Source organism: Saccopteryx bilineata, chromosome 6, assembly GCF_036850765.1.
Source record: "Saccopteryx bilineata isolate mSacBil1 chromosome 6, mSacBil1_pri_phased_curated, whole genome shotgun sequence".
Classification (NCBI taxonomy): domain Eukaryota; kingdom Metazoa; phylum Chordata; class Mammalia; order Chiroptera; family Emballonuridae; genus Saccopteryx; species Saccopteryx bilineata.
In genome coordinates, this window is record NC_089495.1 from 180,442,963 (window position 1) to 180,458,849 (window position 15,887).

General features: G+C 39.2%; 1 protein-coding gene across 2 annotated transcripts in view; it reads right to left on the reverse strand.

The window, feature by feature from the left end:
- The window catches only part of PLCB1 (phospholipase C beta 1), a 688,569-nt gene that overhangs the window by 384,047 nt on the left and 288,635 nt on the right, over positions 1–15,887 (reverse strand). The window lies entirely within an intron of this gene.

The window sequence follows — 15,887 nt, forward strand, 5'->3', positions numbered from 1 at the left end:
TGGTTACTTTGGTCGGAAAGAAATGAAGGGGGTCAGGGAGGGGTACACAGAGTTTAGCTTGGGTGGGGCGAGCTGTGGGGAGTTGTGCGCATGCTCATTTTATTGTTATGCCTTGTATTTTTTACACATAGCATAGATGTCTTCAATTCACAAAAGTGTGCATGAACACACACACACACACACACACACACACACACACACACACACACACACCTGCACCAGGTCAGATTGCTCCTGGGGGAAAGTATTCATTTGCAGAAACCCTACTTTAAAGAGACAAAGGAATATCCACTGAAAAGAAACCCATCAGGATAGGGAGGCACCTAAAAAACCCAAATGCACAGGAAATAAACAAATAACTAGCTGTTGTTTTTTCTCCAGAGAATGGAGAAGTTAAAGGGCTACAGGATAACAGTCTTCAAATATTTGAGTGCCTTGCATATGGCCAACTAACTGCTTAGATAGATCCCAGGGAAAATTTACTCCCAACCCATGAGATTTAGGGAAACAGATTCAGCTGCGTTAAATGGGACACATTTGTAGCTTTCTTTCTCAGCCACAGTCCAAAGATAAAATTTTGCATATGAGAAGGGAGTGAAATCTTTGCCCCAGACCTATTGAGGCTTCTTATGAGGGTTCCAGTGTTAGATAACTTTTGAAACAGGTCCTCAAATGTTATTAAAAAATTACATCTGGGTCACTTTCTACTTCATGCTCTCTTGCTTTAGAGAGAAGTTTTTAGAAGCCCTCTTGAGCTGTATCCTGGTCACTTTTTATATAAATATAGTCATTATGTAGGCCATATTTCTATATTTGCCTCCAACTATCTGGTTTCTTCTTCAATTGCAAAACAACTAGTTAAGGATGTTGGTGTCAAACAACAGAAAACCCAACTAACAACATAGAGGGTTTTCTTTTGCTCACATAACAAGATGTCTGCCATTTGTAGGGCCCTCGCAGCTGTTAGAGTTTGGGCTCTTTTTTGTCTTGGTGCCCTCATACTTTTAGCCCGTAGGTTTTGTCTCCTTGGTCACAAGATGGTGGCTACACCTCCAGTTCTCATGTATTCAAGGTTAAAATAATGCAAAATCATGCTCCACAATGTTTTGCATTGTTATTCATGAAAAAGTGTTTTTCCTTAGTAGTTTTCTGCTTACTGGCCAGCCTGAGGGGTGATTAGGAAAGTCAAGTGTTTTGTGTCTAAGCCAAACTGCAGAGGGAGGCTGGGGAGAACTCACGCCACAGTGATGGCCAGGGAGTTCGTCTAAACTCTGATCTATGTTCCTGCCATAGACACTCAGAACACAGCATTGACTCAGTTTCATGAGATCGTTAGCACGTCCTGTTGACTTTTAAATTTACCGCAACTGGTTGATATACTTTAAAACATAATCTAGAACAAAGAGGCAATGTCTATAAAGAAACACTGATAAATGCAACTACAAAGTTAAGTTCACTGAAATATCAAGTTTTAAACAAAGCCTTGAAATGATTTAATAAATCTAGGGAGCTTGTTTAAGAATATAAAAGAAGCAAACAGATGGCATTGCAAGCTATAAACACTTTCAACTAAGAAACATGAAATCAATCTGTCTGCTTTCAAAAATGCCTTGATTTGTCTTAATCAATCATTCCTAAATCATTCCAGGGAAGCTCCCAGTTCAATCTATTTATAAATCATGACCGTGCAAAGGTCATTAGATGGCTGCTCCATGCCATCACCAGTAATGAGAAAACTATCAATATTTTCAGAACTCAGCACATCAGCAGATTGTAAAAGAGCTTAAAAGTTTATTGAGTTTCAGTGACAACTCCGTTAGAACAGTGCTTCGCACACATGAAATATTAGCTATTGTGGTTTTTGTTATGTTCTTGAAGTAGACAATATTTGTGATATATGTATGATGTGAAAAACAAAAGAAAAGATTATACCCAAGCAAACTTGGCAAGAGACTAAAAAAAAAAATATGCCCTTTCTTTGTTTTATCACTATAAACAAAGGGGGAAAATAGGTTTTTGGCAAGATGGAATGTGGTATTTTAAGATGAGATGAGATTTATACAATTCCAATCAGACTTAGCAAAATATTTGTGACACGTTTTTATGAGGGGAATTAAATCAAACACAAAATCCCAGACCAAAAATATTATGTTTATTTCTATATAAAATAAAATGCAATGCAATGAAATAAAAGAAACTTGCTAAAGCCTTCCTCCTTGGCCATCCAAACATTTTTCTCCTTATGAGGAAAGATACAATACTGTGCATGGTTTTTTGTTATTGTTTAGCCTCCCAATTAGACAGTAATTGTGTCCACATCAGACATCTTCCTACATTGTTGTACCCAAAATATAACTATTTAGGGGAGGGTAATTCTTTCATTCTTATGCTGACGTAAGAACAAAATTAGCCATTTGCATAGCAAATACCACTTGAAAAAAATGATTTGGCAAAAATGTCATGTGAAAAACTCAGCAACCCTCTGTGGTAGGTATTACCAAAATCATGATTGCAATTTTGAGACAAAGAAATTGATGCTTAGAAAGATTAAGTGAGTTGTCAGAAATTACCCTGTAATTTGGTGGTGGCAGAACTACCCAAACATCATGTCCTGTATCTTAGTGTCAAGTCTTTTTATCATATGAATATTCTATAAATCTGCTCCTCTAACTGTAGACTATATCTCTTAATAAAAATGCTATTTACTGAGCACACATAATGTTCTTGGCCTTATATAGATTCTGTAAACTCAGAGGTAAGTAAGAAGGTCTTGACCTTGAGATGGCCCTTCTTGAGACTGTGGAAAGCCAATGAACTATAAAGACTTCTATTAAGTCCTCTAGCATAGGTAAATGCAGAAGGTAGTTATCTAAATTTAAATGAATTAAAATTTGATAAAATTAAATCTCTGTTCTTCATTCACATGAGCCACATTTTTAGGGCCGTGTGTGGCAAGCAGCCATTGCTTTGGAAGACGCAGATGTGGAACAGTCACGCCATCAAAGGAAGTTCTAATAGGAAGCACTGATCTTGAGCTTTGCTATTCAAAGTGTGTTTTCAGCACCTGAAAGCTAGTTCGAAATGAAGAATTTCAGGCCCCAGCCTAGACCTATTGAGTCAGAACAATAACAAGAGCCCCTGGTGATCCGTATGGCTTTTAAAAATCTTAAATGGGGTGCTTTAGAGTAAAGGTTCAAGAGCTTTCCCAAAACGCTCACAATTAATAAAATATGTGGGCTGGTGCATGGGTGAGGGCAATAGTGAGGAACAGTGAACAGAATGCAGAAAGCTTTACATTCAGAATGAACACTAAAGGGTCAATAATAAAGTTAATGGTCATCAAGTATGAATGACCTATGACCTATATGCCACAAAGACTTTGCCTATGTTAAAGGAACACATCTTTTGGTAGAAAATTCTGAACAAGTGATAAGTGCTGATAATGCATTTACCTCCAGTCTTGATAAATGTTTGGGAAGGGAGAGTGTTTCTAGTAAATCTTGGGCAGGCAGAACTACAAGAATTTACGAAGTTCTGAGTATGGTACACTTAATAAGGCAGATTCACTGAATGTTGGCACGCACATGGTCATATATTTAAAAATGATATTTTTAGCCATGCGTTAAGAGGATGACTTCCCAGATCTTAGACCAATACCATGAAAATAGTCCCAAAGTCCCTTTTGATTGATACTAAATGATGTCAATATGTAACTGTAGCCAATAAGTCTAGAGAAGTGTTATGAATTACTAAAAAGGCTTCAGGAAAGTATCAGAAGACAGAAATCACCCGTTAATGTCTCCAATGCTGCTGCTTTCATTCCAATTTTCACCATAGTAGATCACCTCTAACATTTTTCAATTAACAAAGAAGAATAACAAGTTTTCAGATATGCACACATAGGACTGCTCTATCCACAGAGACAAAAGCGATTCAGAAAGACAAACATTAGTTCACAATTTCAGAGCTAAATATTGCCACTGAAATTGGCATAATGTGAGCTCATATTCAGTTGCCTCATATTGACAGTCATAGTTTTATATTATACACTAACTTGACTACACTTCATCCAATAATTTGGGGAAATCCTAGTGGTTAACATATACCTCATTCATCACTCGCAGGTGATTTCTAGAAAGCCTGATGGTTGTGCCATGTAAAGCAATGATATGTGAAATGACCTTGTATACAGTGGGGAAATGAAAAATGTTGTAGCTTCCATGGCTGATCATGACATGCAATAGTTGCAATGATGTGAGGTCATTTGAGGTTCCTGGAACCATCCCAAGAGATAATTTACATGGTCATATTTTTCAGGAGCATCATAATAGTCACATTAAAAATGTTAGTTTAAGCAACAATAGATAGTATATTTGAAAAACTCTAAACTACATGAGGGCACTCATTAGTACCTGAAAACAAAGCCCATAAAGAAAACTCAAGGAACAAGAAAGGCAGCAGCAATGCATCGCAAAGTATGGACTCAAGTATCAAGTTATAAAAGGCCCAACCTAAAAAGGATTTAAGCATTCAACATCAATAATTTATTGTTTAATGACTCACCATAAGCTATATTAATCCCTGTCCAAAACATATGATTAAAAACAAAGAATGATTTCCATGCAGATATTCATTTAGACCCAATATGATTACTATGCAAAAGACTAAAGACAAAATTAGCTTGCTTAGCCAAAACTTTCCATGAGAGATACACACATTTCTTTGATTTAGGTGCATAATGTTTCCCGAGATACACTGTGCCCCACTGTTTTTCTATAAAGATGAATATGAATGAATATCACCATCACTTTCTCCCCTCCAAACCCATCACATTCTTCATAAACTTTGCTAGAACCCAACTTTTCAATTGTCTAATGACATCACCGTAGCCTTATGCTTTCACATCAGACCATGATAAGAAAGTCACACTGTATTATTCAACATTGATTTTTAATTCTGTTGAGATAGAATCTAAATATTTTACAGAGTATACACCACATTACTTCAGAATTTTGGGTAGAGTGTCAAGCTCTGTATAAACAACATTTCATGCATCTGCATGACCTTTCTAGAGTGGATGGTATGTTGTTATTGCTTTTAAGTGGAAAAAGTTAGTTTGAAAGGTCAGCTTATCTATAAAGGAAGAACTTTTCATAGAGTCCAGAATTATGGCTTCAACTGTTTTTCATCCCAGACATGTGATGTAAATAAGGTAAGCAGGCCAAACTGGGTGCGTAATAAGAATGGTCTGTGGAAAATGGGAGTACACCTGCTTCGGTTTCTGTTCCAGCTAAGGGTGGTGGTATAACACAGCATTTAAGGGAAATTGGTTGGGCCGAGGAAATTTGCTTTCTCTTGAAATTAGCACATCTAGACCTGTGTAGAATCTCCCTTTTCCATATATTAAGAAAGAAACACATCATTTCTTGAGCGTAAAGCAGCTAGGACAGAAGCATTGTATCACTGAGGGGAAAAGAGCAGAGAATGGACACTTAGTAGGTTGAAATATTCATTTATTCATTCAAAAAACAGTGATTGGTCATGAGATTGAATATACAAATAGTCAACGGCCAGACCATATGTAACAACAACAATAAGAACTCTGACCATAACCTCTGTGGTAACCAGTCAGAAGCCAAACCACAAGTATCCAATAACCAGAATAGCAACTTGCCCCAAACAGTCATTGCTGGTCAATGATTTCCACCTTCCCTATACTGTCTCCCATCCTGCCTCCAAGTCAGGACCAGCCAGAGAAAGACAAATACGTTCTCCAACTAACCACATCAGATTCCCATTTCTAGTTAGTCCAATTCTGGCTTTCGCATGACATCCACCTCCAATCAGAGCACACCTTAAGATTTCTCTTATTTTACTAAGAAGTTTCCTACTCCTTTGCCTGCCTTGAGTTTCTGCAAAATGCAAGTGACGGTGGCTGACTCCCTTGCAATCTCTAAGTAAATAGCCTCTGCCTCTATTTTTTTCTCATTGCATACTCTTTGTTTATTTTCACAAGCAACTCATATCAAAAAAAAAAATTATAAAGTAATCAAGTAAGAGGATGGAGAGGGAGATTTTACAAATTTTACAAAGAGCAAGGTCACGAAGAGTTATGCATAGATTGTCATGCCAAAGGTAGAACCAGTGGATTCATGTACCAGGGTTGTGTGTGTGTGTGTGTGTGTGTGTGTGTGTGTGTGTGTGTGTGTGTGGGTGGGTGTGTGTGGGTGGGTGTGGGTGTGTACTTGGTGCCTTTGAACAAAGAAGTCAGGAAGATTACGAAGAATATTAAATGACAAAGTTGCAAATCTATAAGTTTAACCTCTACTTATGGACCATAGTAAAAAAAAAAATTAAGTGGGGAACTAATGGAATTTAACTTGGATATTTGAAATGCTACTGCAGCAACAGGAGGAAAGATGTCTGGATGGTAGGTAATCTGTGAGGTGAATATACTTAAGAATTCATCCTTGTGGTCCAGCTAATAGATGCTGAAGACCTAGACATTCGTATTGAAAATAGAGGTGAAGACCAATAAGAAAGATGATATTAAGGACACACAACTGACATGATGTGAGGTTAAAACAAAAGAAAAAGAACTGAGAATCTTGCCAGGTTTCTGGGCGGCATGTTCATGGAAAAGAACAGGTTAGAAAGTAAATCACAACAACTAACAACAGCTGGTAAGTGACAGAAGTGAGATTCAAGGTCAAAATGACACCTAGAAATCTCATGTTGTTCCCACTGAACATGGCAGGTCCCCAGGTAGACAGAGACCCTGAATAACAGTGGACAGTGCTCCACACTTGAACTGTCCCTCTTCTTCAACTATCTTAGTGCATTTTCAAAGAAGTGTGACCTCACTAGAAGGCCATTTTGTATGTAGAGAGTATGTGCACATGAAAATATATTTTTGTTTTAAAAAACATGATAGGTTAAAAAAAATCTAACTACCTCTACAGAAGTGTGAAGAGGGTAATTTGGATAAAATGCACTTTAACTGAATAAAATAAAAGGAATTTTTTCTTCTATACCTGTTAAATCTTTTATATTAAAATTTAGTTGCTTCTTCTTATATAATCTATAGGCTTGTTAAAAGTAGAACATGCATCCCTTAAAAGATAAACAGTAGTATGATGAGACATATAGCAAAACCTTATTACTTAAAAAATTAGTCATAACATGCTAGGTTTTATGAGATAAATTTACATGTTCCTCTTGACCACTTTTAAACCAAATCTCTGATTCTTTCTGCATCAATCATGTAAGCAAGATTAGAGCCACTGACTGAGCCATGCCACGTACTCCTAGAATTTACTGTGTGGGTTTGACATTAATGTAAAAAGCTTTGATTTTGCTAAACACGCCATTTTGATTACTGCCCCTGCTTGATTACTGTCCTTACACAAAGACGGGTATGAATACTGAGCAGAGAGAGGACAGCCTATGAAGGAAGCAGGAATTTGTGTAAGCATCCATTTGTGTGGGGGTGGTGAGCGAGTGGCTACGAAAGGAAAACACTGGGCTGCAGCCACTTCCTCTCTTACTTTCTCCCAATCAGAGCCACAGGATTAAGAATGACAGGTCTCAGACAGCTTCAATAAAAGTATAGTAAAGAGGTAGATGTAGTGGGCTTAAAAATAGAATAATAATACTTGTGATAGTAATCGTTACTACACAGTAGGCAAGACACCCATCATTGTACATGCTTTCTCTCATTTAATTATATAGCCAATAGATTATTTCCAAAGGCTGTTGAGAAGACACATTAATAGAATTCTTGATTATCCTTTCCCAGGCTTCACCCATTCAGTCACTCATTCATTCATTCATTCACTCATTCTTATACGATATATCCAACAATATTTATTGATTGCCTGTTATGAGCCAAACAGTGTTCTAAGCATCAATGAACAAAATTGACAAAAATACATGCATGCTTTCATGAAATATACATGCAAAAAAAAAACCCCACAAAATTTGGAAGTTAAACATATCATATGTTAGATGGGGATAAATGCTACAGAGAAAAGTAAAGCACGAAAAGGAAATGGAGAGATAGTATGATGTTAAATAAGCTGGTTAGTGAAGGTCTAATGTAAAGGTGACCAACGAGTAAAGACATGCCGGTGGGGAGGGAGCCATGCTGACATCTAAAGGAGTGTTACAGACATGAGACCAGCAAGTTCCACACGGTCACCATCCCTCATCCAGTTTCTCAGACCAATGACCTTGAGTCACCCTGACTTGTTTCGTCCCACTTCACATCCAACCCATCAACAAATCTGTTCATCTCCATCTCGTAAATGTATTCCAACCGCTTCTTACCATCTCTACTCTAGGCTCACACCCAGTCTACCTCACTGCAAGGCCAAGCTTCCTCCATCCCAGAGTCAATTCCCCATCGCCAGATTCATCTTTTTTTTTATTATTAATTTTAATGCAGTAACATTGATAAATCAGGGTACATATGTTCAGAGAAAACATCTCCAGATTATTTTGACATTTGATTATGTTGCATACCCCTCACCCAAAGTCAAATTGTCTTCCGTCATCTCCTATCTGGTTTTCTTTGTGCCCCTCCCCTCCCCCACCCCCTCTCCTTCCTCCTCCCCTCCCCCCCTACCCCATCCACGTTACCATCACATTCTTGTCCATATCTCTGAGTCTCATTTTTCAGATTCATCTTTTAAAAGCATTCATCAAACCCTTTCATTTCTTTTTTTTTTTTTTTTCATTTTTCTGAAGCTGGAAACAGGGAGAGACAGTCAGACAGACTCCCGCATGCGCCCGACCGGGATCCACCCGGCACGCCCACCAGGGGCGATGCTCTGCCCACCAGGGGGTGATGCTCTGCCCATCCTGGGGCGTCACCATGTTGCGACCAGAGCCATCCCCAGCGCCCGGGCCATCTTTGCTCCAATAGAGCCTTGGCTGCGGGAGGGGAAGAGAGAGACAGAGAGGAAAGCGCGGCGGAGGGGTGGAGAAGCAAATGGGCGCTTCTCCTGTGTGCCCTGGCCGGGAATCGAACCCAGGTCCTCCGCACGCTAGGCCGATGCTCTACCGCTGAGCCAACCGGCCAGGGCCCTTTCATTTCTTAAAGCATATCTTTCAAGATCATCTATCACCTTTTGCATAAAATCCTGTCTCCTCGTCATGGCAAAGGTGTCCGGGATTCTGACGGTTTCTCCAGCCTCTGAGCCTGCACTCATCTGCTCAGATACAATATCATCAGTTGGGTACTATAAATAACAAAATCTTACATCTGCACAGTTCTGCGGGCTGGAAGTCCAAGACATAGTATCGCCAGACTGTTTCTGGTGACACCTCTCTACCTGGTTTGTAGAAGGCCACCTTCTCACTGTATCTTCACATGACCTTCCCTTTGTCAGTGTGCAGAGGGGGAGAGAGAGATTTCTGGTACTTCTCTGTCTTCTCATAAGAACACCATACCATCAAATCAGAGTCCCATCCTTGTGACATCATTTAATATTAATTACCTCCTTAAAGGCCCTGTCTCTAAATATAGCCACATTGGAAGTTAGGGCTTCAACGTTTGAAGTGGGGGAGGCATAATTCAGTCCACAGAGCCTTTGAACTTGCTGATCTTTATTCCTAAAATGCTCTTCTTTCAGATTTCTGCATGGCTTGCTCCTTCACTTCCTGAGGGAATGAAGCCTTCACTGACCACCCTTTGCAATATCTCTACCCTCACTCTGCTTTTCTCTCTCTTTCTTTCTCTCTCTCTCTCTCTCTCTCCCAGCCCCTTTGTTATTCTTCTTTTTACTTCCAATCCCTGACAGAACATTATGTAGTTCATTGCGATTCATGTCTAAATCCCAGGAGGGCCTCGGGCCTTTGTTCTCTGCCGTGACCCTAGTCTCTAAAAGAGGAACCTTTACGTAGGAAGTGCTCAATCCACATTTCCTAAGTGAAAATTCTCAGCTCTCTTCTACCAAGGAGGAACTGGTTAGCCCCACCATTTAGATAAGAAAACTGAGCAGAGCAGTTAAAGAATTTGCCTTGGCCCACTTAGTCAGAACACGATTTTTTCCCCAAGTCTGTTCACCTCCAAAGTGAACAAAAAGATATTCCATATCTTATCATTGCTATTCTTCTCAACAGTTTCATTACAGGGCTTCAGGAGTTATAGTTTCTGCTTAGCTTCTATGTGGGCAGGGCACTGTGCTGGATTAAAAATATAAAGACTCAGAGCTGGGGTCCTACAGCCCAATACTGGAGCTGATGGGTAGCTGTGGAGAGAAGCACCATAGGAAGGATGCAATGCTAGAAACAGAGTAACCATTACATTCTGGGTTATCACACTCACAATAGAGTAAAGAGAGTAAACCAAGATGGAAAGTCAGTCAGGGTTCAAGGGGGGCAGGTTTGTATCTAGGTTAGAAATGAATGGAGAAAAATTCTCATAGCTAGAATTCTGGTGTCCATAACAGCTGTTGTATTCAAGGACATTTAATGAGTGTAAGCAATTGCAGCATTGTTGACCACAGATCATCATTATGGCAACAAACTTTCCATCTCAGACACTCTACTGACAGGCTCTCTTTAAGTCCTACAGTTACCTAATATGCACTATTCCTACTGGGATGCTTTCCTCCAATGCATTCATCAGGTGAGGTCCTATTCATCCTTCAAAATTCAAATCAAATTATTATTTCTTCTCTTTGGCTTTTTTCTGCTCCCGATCTCTTTGGACAGGAACCAATGCTTCTTTTCCAGAGTTCACTGAGCAATATTAATCAAGCCTCCCATTGTAGAACCTGGCTCTCGTCAAGCATACAAATCATTATGTGTTATAGTTCACCTTCTCTTCTAAAATATTCCTCAAAGACACTGCCTCTATGTTATTCATCTTATGTTTCCAGCAAGCCAGCATATGCTTAACACTTTGAAGAAACACAATAAATGTTTAGAAAGTGTACTTCTAATCTCAGATGAAGATCTTGATGCTTACACAAGACAATTAACTAATGGCAGAGCCGGAAAATCAATTTAATCTTCTCCTTAAAATCTCAATGTCTTTCCAATAGACCATGTTGTGTCTCTTTAAGCCATTTTAGCACATATTCTCACATAGCTAACAAACTCCCAGCAGTGCCTTGAACTGCTTCTCTTGAACTTCTCACCCTTCTCTTGAACTTCTGGCTTTGGCAAAGAGGCTATGAGATAAAATAAAAATGAAGATAGAAACCATGGCCATTTGGCTCAGTGGTAGAGTATTGGCACAGCGTGTGGAAGTCCTGGGTTTAATTCCCAGTCAGAGCACACAGGAGAAGTGACCATCCCTCTTCTTCATCCCTCCCCCTCACCCTCTCTCTCTTTCTATCTCTCTCTCTTCCCCTCCCAGAGCCATGGCTTGATTGGTTCAAGCACATCAGCCCCAGGTACTGTAGATGGCTCTGTGGAGTCTTCACCTCAAGCACTAAAAGTAGCTCGGTGGCAAGCATGGCCCCAAATGGGGTTGCCAGGTGGATCCACATCAGGGGCACAGGTGGAAGTCTGTCTCTCTATCTCCCCATCTCTCACTTGGAAAAGAAGAAAAAGAAATGAAGACAGAAAAGAAGGAATAATATCTCTATATCAAAAACAATAACAACAACATGTAGTTCATAGCAGAGACACCAGAACAGATTTAAAAATTAAAATAAGATGACATTTTGCAAATTGAAAACCATCTGAAGTACAGTTGTTTCATAAATATCACCATTTAACAAAGCACAATTGAAATTGTTTCAAATTTTCCCAGTACATCTCTTATTATAGTTGGTAGCAATTTTAAAAATAGGATGGAATTCCAGGACTAGGTTCCAGGGAACCCTGTAGTGAACATCAAAACTGAAATAATTCCCCCAAAAACATATATATTACAAGATTTGTAGATGAGTAAAAGAATAAAATGAAAAAAAATGAGGGAGGACGGGGGTATAGAAAGAGGGAAGGAGAAGGAAATACAAGTGAATGAAAGGGAGAGAGAGGAGAGGAAAGGAAATGGAGGAAGAAAGAAAGGAAGGAAAGAATAACTCATAGAAAGTAATTTAAAAGTGCTTTTCTTAAGGAAAGCTAGCTAAAAGGGTTCACAGGAAAAGTGAGAAATAACTCCATTTAAAAATTCTATGCAGATTGTCAATTTCTTTTTCTTTGAACTAATAATTGTATTTCTTATCATAATGACAGAGTGAATTTTTAATAGGAAAATAATTGTGACTTGGACATAATGGTGTAGCTGAATATAGAAAGAATGGATATCATTCATCAAGTGGTATTTAAAATTTGTCTCACAAACAAAAGATGTGTCATCACCTATGAAAAACAAGCCTAGAACTTCCATATTATTGTAAAGATTTAGCATTCAACTCTTAGTCTGTTGGCTCAGTGGTAGCGTGTCAGCCTGGTGTGTGGATGTCCCAGGTTCTATTCCTGGTCAGAGAACACAGAAGAAGCGACCATCTGCTGCTTCACCCCTCCCCCTTCTCTCTCTCTCTCTGTCTCTCTCTCTCTCTCCTCTCCTCTCCTCCCACAGCCATGGCTCAAATGGTTTGAGCAAGTTGGCCTCTGGTGCTGAGGATAGTTTCATGGCCTCACCTAAGGCACTAAAATAGCTTGGTTGCTGAGCAACAGAGCAATGGTCCCAGATGGGCAGAGCATCCCCCCACTGGGGCCTTGCTGGGTAGACCCCGGTTGGGACATATGCAGGAATCTGTCTCTATGCTTCCCCATCTCTCACTTAATAATAATAATAATAATAATAATAATAATAAAGATTTAGCATTCATCTAACTGCTAGTATAATTCTTGAGCATGGTAGCCATCAGAATCTTACGTGGCCATTTGGTGTGTTTCTCCCACGGGCACTGAATTAAAAAATGCCAAATGTTTTCATCATGTACAAGCCCACTCTTTACAATTCAGCAGCAGAGTAGTGAGGTTGAGTGTGGAGACATCTATCTATTAGCTGGTATTTGTTATAGCTCCACAGTCCTTTCACAAAACTCTTACTAACAGTCCAAAGTAGCATTAGTGTCCAGAAACCAATTCTTATTTTTAGCCCAATTTTATTGAATTGGTCATATGTCATGAATGGTGGCTGGTAGAACTGCTCAGATAAAATCCTCCAGCCAGGCTGGTTGTTGGTACAAAGAATGGAATCTCTGGGAATGCTCCACTAAGAACAGGGTCCGTTCAAAGTGATCTTGTTTTCTCTAAGGATAAAGAAAAAAGATATACATAATCAAGAACTCTGCTTGAAGCAGAAAGCAAAGCCACCAGATATTTGTGGAGCAGAAAGTGAAAAAAGAAGAGATGAGAAGAAAACAGTAGAACATGGGTAGAATTCTGATGTGCAAACTATGAGCAAGGCGCTCAGTCTAGAATTGCAGTTCTCACATGTAGAACACACCTAAGAACTGGTCCCAACTAATGGATGCTTCTACCAGTCCCTTAATTGCAGAGACTGACAAACAGAAACAAAAATGTATGTGATGAGTTTCCCACAGCATTTAACATTTAATAAAACTCTTCCCTAAATTAGTGTAGCTCTTTTACTCCATTTGAGCTAAATATTAGGTTTGGTGTAAATGGAAAGAGACTTGACGTGAATTTTTTTCAAAAGGAATGAGGACACAACCATTTCATCTATAATCTCTGACTCATCTAAGACCACAAAGGAAATTAATAGCAGACACTTCCGGGAGTGGTCTGGGAGGAAGCCTAAGAAAAAAGATCTTGAAATATTCATGCTAAAGCATTAGGCTTTTTGAAGACTTCAAAGGAATCATGCTAATGTGTGGTGAGATTCTTTTTTATTGAATAATTAAATTCCAAAGAACAAACTTCAACATATTATCATTAACTTCCATTACATAATTGGAGACTGGATGTCACAGAAATATTCCTCAATAAACTTGGGTTTTGGGGATAGATCTCCCTATGGTGTGAGGAATATTATGGTTCATTAGTGGAATGATGCCTGTTCCAAATATAGTAATTACATATTCTCAGGGAGTGTCTCAGTTCTGCCTCCTCCCAAAATAGCACCTTAGATGAGGATGGGAGTATAGGACATTTATTTGGAAGGAGATCCCCAAAGTAGAAGAATGTGGACAATGAGATCGGGAAGGAAAAGTTATTAATAAGGAATACACAAATTAGGTTGTCACTACTTTGCATAGAGCGGGGGTTCAGTTCTGGTGGGAGAACTCTGTAGAACTATTTTCTTGGGGGACAGAGAGGCTGTATGTTTAGTGAAATACTACTCCCTATCATTCTGTTGGTTGAGGGCTGTCCCTCAAGGATGTTAATTCACCTACATTCTATGTCTCACCTGCATCCCTGAGAATTTCTCCCACATGCACATGAAGTGAGGTGTTGGTAAGACACAAGGAACTGTCTGTGGCAGTTGATTTGCTATCTAGTAGGCCAAGGACATTCCCTGCATAGTGAATCGCTAGTATCTGCTAGAGAGAAGCAGAACGATATAGCAGCTAAGAAAATGGTCTACCAGCCTCAGTTTTTGCATTCATAAAACAGTGATAATAACAGAATCCATAATGCATACAAATAGCCTGAGAGAGGGTCTGGCATTTCATAAGCATTCAATAAAAATAAATTGTTTTTACTTTTTAAATAAATACTCCTAAACATCTCTCTTTTTTTTAATCAGCAGAAATACTCACCATACAAAAATATATCCAATTTTTATTACCATATTTCCCTATGTATAAGACACACTTTTCAAAAAATTGGGGTCTAAAATTGGGTGCATCTTATACAGTGGTTGTAGATTTTTTTTTACTTGCATTTCCCACTTTTTTGTACTTGTTTCGGCACTCATTGTTGAAGACAGTGCTTTGTCATCAGACACAGTTGAGGACAAGCCACTGGATGAGAGTTTTGACAGTGATGAGCTGTACGAATTTCATGATGAATAAAACTTGAATTCAATAATTTTATGTAATACATTTTTTTTTCAAATTTCAGGCCCCCAAATTAAGGTGCATCTTATACATGGAGAAATGTGGTAGCCTTTACACTGCCTATGCATTGAAAAATAGTCCAATCTCTTTTCACCTGAGCTGGTATTTGAAATGGCCGGATGATGAGCGATGCAGTGCCACCTGCACTGATAGTGGCTGTGCCTATGGAATCATAAACCTCAGCGCTGGAAGGGACCTCCAGGTTCATCCTATTCAATCACCTCTGGCGTATCTTTCAGCAGATGCAATTTTGGCTCTTACCGGGAAGCTACTTGTTGACCTCAAACAATTGAGAGTGATTTGTGTGAGATAAATTTCTCCACTTTCACATTGTCACTGCTCATACCAACAGCTGAAATCCAGATGGGAGGACATCACAGTTCAAAAAGTGAACAACATCTCTCCAGAAAATGCAGTCGGTAGAAAGGATGCTCATTTTTCAGAAATGAATTATCCCTGAGATATTACATTGACATTTTCTCCAGATTAGCTCAGAAATGGTAGACATTGCTATTTCCGTCCCAGTAGGAGCCGTGGTGTTGAAACAAGCTTTTATAAGACAGAGTGTTCACAGTCTTGGGCACTCTGTTTGGCTTCATTGGCGCCCGAACACAGCAATTACTGTGCTTGCTCAGGCTTCTTCTGCTGCCTTCCAAACATAACGCTCCTACAATTTACTTACAAGTCTATCAGCCACTTTTCTACACAAAGGCTCTCCTCCCACCGAAAACATGGCATGTGCCAAGTACCTTTAAAAAGCTGCAATCGTCAACTATTAATGGGACCGACAGAAACGGGCACAAGACTGAGGTGCTCCATAGGTCTCCAGAGCCTGCTCAATCAGAATAAAATACCTTTCAGGGAGAAAAAATTTTAAAAAAGAAAGAAAGAAAA